The sequence below is a fragment of the Callorhinus ursinus genome, unplaced genomic scaffold, assembly GCF_003265705.2.
Source record: "Callorhinus ursinus isolate GAN/ISIS: 27379988/994484 unplaced genomic scaffold, GSC_fseal_2.0 scaffold36, whole genome shotgun sequence".
Taxonomy (NCBI): Eukaryota; Metazoa; Chordata; class Mammalia; order Carnivora; family Otariidae; genus Callorhinus; species Callorhinus ursinus.
In genome coordinates, this window is record NW_027397098.1 from 8,358,105 (window position 1) to 8,362,792 (window position 4,688).

Genomic DNA, 4,688 nt, shown 5'->3' on the forward strand with positions numbered 1-4,688 from the left:
TAAAAAAAAAAAAAAAAAAAAAAAAAAAAAGAACTTCTACACCATCACCTCTTTCAGAAGTAAAAAAAGCTTATAAAAACAGGATATTTTAAGACAGCGGTACTTGACTTTTCCTGCCTAAGTGAGAATTTCCTGTCGAGAGAGTTGACAAAGTGGGTTTGAAACAGCTTTCCTGTAATTAATTTTCTTTGTGTGTGAATTTAATACTGATGCAAAGGTGTTACTCATTTGACAACTCCAAGGTTTAATGTCTAACCATCCAACGGGAAAGGAAGAACACGACTACCCAGAATTCCTCATTAATTAGCTTCAATCCTCACTCCATGATACTCATCCACTCATCTAAAACTGCTAATTGTTATCAATTGGATGATTTTCAGAATGCATTCGATACCTCAGAAGAATATAACTCATTTTACATTGCTTGTTGAACATCACAGTGACAAGAAATGTTCTTATTTATGACTCTGGGCCAGATCTGAACTTCTAGTTAAACAGAATGGTAGCATCATGTAGCACAGAAAGCACTGAACTTGAAATAACAATGACTGGATTCTTGTTCTACCTGATTGTGGATAAAATAAATAACCTGAGGGCTATGAGTCTTAATTTCTTCAATGACAAAATACAGATGAAGTCAAAGTCTTTCCTAGTGCCAAGAAAGAAAGAAAGAAAGAAAGAAAGAAAGAAAGAAAGAAAGAAAAACAGACACTGTGATTTCCAAGGCACCAAAATCTACAGTTTGAGGTGATAGTCTAAGATTAAAAGCTATGTATTTTGGAATATCAGAACCATTGTGTGAAATATCTCTCCACTTTAGTTTTTAAGAGTCAAAGAGAAAATAAAACCTTGGAAATATCTACATTTATTTTCTCCTTCTACTCAATGCTTGGCTTTTACAGTGAAATGGACTGAGATATTTGAGAATATAAAGGGTTTTGGATGAGTGAACGTTGAGTGACTGAAGCTCTCAGGAAAGAATTTAAAAGATCTTGAAGCCATGCAGCCATGTTATATAAACATTATTTTGAACCGGACCATCCTGTCCATACTACTGGCACCATGATTGAGTTAAGTGAAATTTTATCCCCAAATTGGGAAGGTGTTCTGAGTCTGTTCGTCTGTTCTTCTGTTCTTTCTCAAAAACCTTATGGGAAAATCAAGGTACTGTAGATAATTGTGTCAAGTGTTAAGAAAAGCCTAACTAGACCAAAAAGACTTTAATTTCAGTCAATTTTATCAAAACTGCAGCCCTAACCTCAAAGTGATTCCTAAGGAAAACACCAGTTACATTAATTTTTCCAGATGTTCATCCCTTTGGACTCCAGGGAAATGTATTCTTCTTTCATTTTTCCCTTCCTTTTTATTTATTATTTTTTATTAAGATTTTCTTTATTTATTTGACAGAGAGAGACACAGGCAGAAAGGGAACACAAGCAGGGGGAGTGGGAGAGGGAGAAGCAGGCTTCCTGCGGAGCAGGGAGCCCAATGTGGGGCTTGATCTCAGGACTCCAGGGTCATGACCTAAGCAGAAGGCAGACGCTTAACGACTGAGCCACCCCAGGCGCCCCATTTTTCCCTTCCTTTTTAAAGAAAAGATGGTAGGTAAAAGGAAAGGGGCATAGTTACATCTTTTTCTAACTTCTGAAATCCCAGAGACTCTTTCTCTGCCAGCCTATTATAGTTGTCATGAAAATGCATTCACTTATCTTTTATGCATGCCTCCCCTACCCCACCAACTAAAATAAAGTTTGTATTTATTTTTCTGGAAATATCCAAAGTGGCCCTGGCTAAGCTTCAAATCTATTTTTCTATATGCTGTGGCTTTCAATTTTGCTGTCTGTACTCAGCAAAAAGAGATAACTCGAGTACGCTCAACAATAACTGAACTTGAAAAAATTCAAGGGCAACTGACTGTCTAAAAGTCAAATTATGATTCTTATTCGATGAATTGTAAAACCCTGTGATGGTGCTCATCCATTCTGGCACTTCTATTTCTCATAGTTTGAAATAATTGCTCTGAATGAGTTGTTTGTACCCCAGCCTTAAACAAGAAAAGCGCATCATTTCCATGGGCATGCTGTGCTGTCCTGAATGTTAAGAGCTCATCCTTTCATTTTAAGTATTTCTGAGACACTGTTTCATACTGGTTTTACTGACCCCACAGTCCTTGGGTGGAAAAATAGATGTGTCTTCACCGGTGTTTTAATGAAACCATTTGCTATGAATATTCACGATTCAACATATCTGCCCAGAAGAGACCTTGGAAAGTCATCTTCTGCATTCACCATCTTTGAAACACAGTCATTTATACTACCTCGGAAAAATGTCTTTAAGTCATCTTTTCTTTGAGGAATTTAGCTGCTTCTCTGAACACTGGTCCAACCTCTCAAATCGTCTTCCTGCATCGAACTTGAATCCTTGCCGCCATCTTTATACTCATTTCTTCTTATATGAAAGTCATCCGAGTTTTTATTCATCCATATGACTACTTTAATTTTAATTTTAAAAGATATATATATATATCCCAATTACAAGCAAAATCATGTACCCATATCTCAAACAGAATTGTTTAGATAAAGCAAACACAAACAGAGATGTGTAATCACAATATTTGACTTCTCTTTTCAACTTTAGCACACTTCAGCAGGGTTGCTTGGGACAAGTTGTCCGATGCCTCTGGACCCACACCATTTGACAGCTGATTTGCCTTTTTTCTCTAGGGCTTCACATATAAAGGTTTTCCTTTTTGGAATAAAAACATTGATCCCTAAAATTAGAACACTCATGTCTGTTTTTAACTAGCTGCACTGTAGTACAGATTTGGTTCTTCAGCCCTGGTCATTACATTGTCCCCTTTCAGTGTATTAAGTTATGAAAATACATGCATGTTCCTTCTTCATGTTGCCTGGACAAGGGTGAGAGTTGAAAGGAATCGTGAAACAAAAACTGAAACAGCAATGGCCTGCAGCAGTGAGAAAACTCTAGGAAGTTGCTTGGACTCTAGTTGAAATGACTTCTGTTTGTGAGAGGTCATGGAGAGGTCTGTGTGAATCACCGGGCTGAGGAATAAAAAGCGATTGCTGATACCGTCACCAAACGAATTGCTGACTTCATGGCACCCACCCCAGTCTTCACTAGAAGAACCAAACTGACTAGAAAAGGAACTTTGACATAAATACTGTCAGAACGTCTCCTCCAATATGCTTCGGTCACGGGCTTCTAAGCAAATATCCAGGCTGATTAGTCCTTCCGGGTTTGAAGTAATACTGGGATCCAACATGTCTCTGGTATTTAAAGCATGCATCTTGAAACTTAAGGGACAAAGCTAGCACACGGCTCCAAATGCCCCCTCACACATTGCCTGCTCCAAAATAAGTCTTTAGCTGTGCTGTCTGCTTGCACATGGGCCCCGCCCATACCCACTTTATAGTGTAGGACAGGCTTCTTATGAGCCTCTGACACCGAGACTCCTGAACATTACCACCACCACCACCACTACCCCCAAAATGCACATCCATGCCCAATTTTTCCTTCACAAGGTCCTCTGACACACAGAAGTGGGTCCTAAGCTGTCCTAAGCTGTCTAGAAGAATTTTTGTACCACCTTACTCCACAGAAATGTTAGTGAGTAGGACTAGAGGTACACAGATCTCTTCCCCTGTCCCTGTTAAAATTGCACTGGATTTCTGGTGTATCTGAAGTATGGTACCCTGGCCTTGGTTTAGTGTTGCATTTGATGCTTGCCCCGCAGGTCTTCTCGCAGCTGAATCTGATTTCTGAAATTAAGCTTCAAAATTGTCTCCCCCTACTCTTTGCTGCATCTCCTGAGAGAAGGGAAGACCATTCTCAGCAATCAGACTGTCGACATTCCAGAAAATGTCGACATCACTCTGAAGGGACGCACAGTTATTGTGAAAGGTCCCAGAGGAACACTGCGAAGGGACTTCAATCACATCAGTGTAGAACTCAGTCTTCTTGGAAAGAAAAAGAAGAGGCTCCAAGTTGACAAATGGTGGGGAAATAGAAAAGAGCTGGCTACTGTTCACACTGTCTGTAGTCACGCACAGAACATGATCAAGGGCGTTGCACTGGGCTTCCGTTACAAGATGAGGTATATGCTCACTTCCCCATCAACGTTGTTACTCAGGAGAATGGTTCTCTTGTTGAAATCCGAAATTTCTTGGATGAAAAATATATCTGCAGGGTTTGGATGAGGTCGGGTGTTGCTTATTCTGTATCTCAAGCCCAAAAAGATGAGTTAATTCTTGAAGGAAATGACATTGAACTTGTATGAAACTCAGCTGCTTTGATTCAGCAAGCCACAACTGTTAAAAACAAGGATATCAGAAAATTCTTGGATGGTATCTGTGTTTCTGAAAAAGGAACAGTTCAGCAGGCTGATGAATAAGATCTGAGTTGTCCATCTACAGAAACAGCAGGATGCCAGATGATTTTTCAGACTTATTCCTGATATTTTAAAGACGCAATAAAAGCTATACTGATTTGGGAAAAAAAAATTGTTCTCTCCCTCTCAGTTCTGATCTCACTAGATATTGGCATCCACCTTCTACAACTGAACCCGTGGTCATGGATGGCTTAGTTAAGCATGCTTCCCTTAGTTAGGGTGTTTCTCTCTGTTATTTTTTAGCTTTTTGTGCTTAAAGTCCTAGGAGGGCTTTACAGAG

The 4,688-nt window shown here is 39.4% G+C and overlaps 1 pseudogene; it reads left to right on the plus strand.

The window, feature by feature from the left end:
• The window catches only part of LOC112810039 (large ribosomal subunit protein uL6 pseudogene), a 34,692-nt pseudogene extending 30,281 nt beyond the window's left edge, over positions 1-4,411 (plus strand).
• The last annotated feature ends 277 nt before the right edge of the window (positions 4,412-4,688 follow it).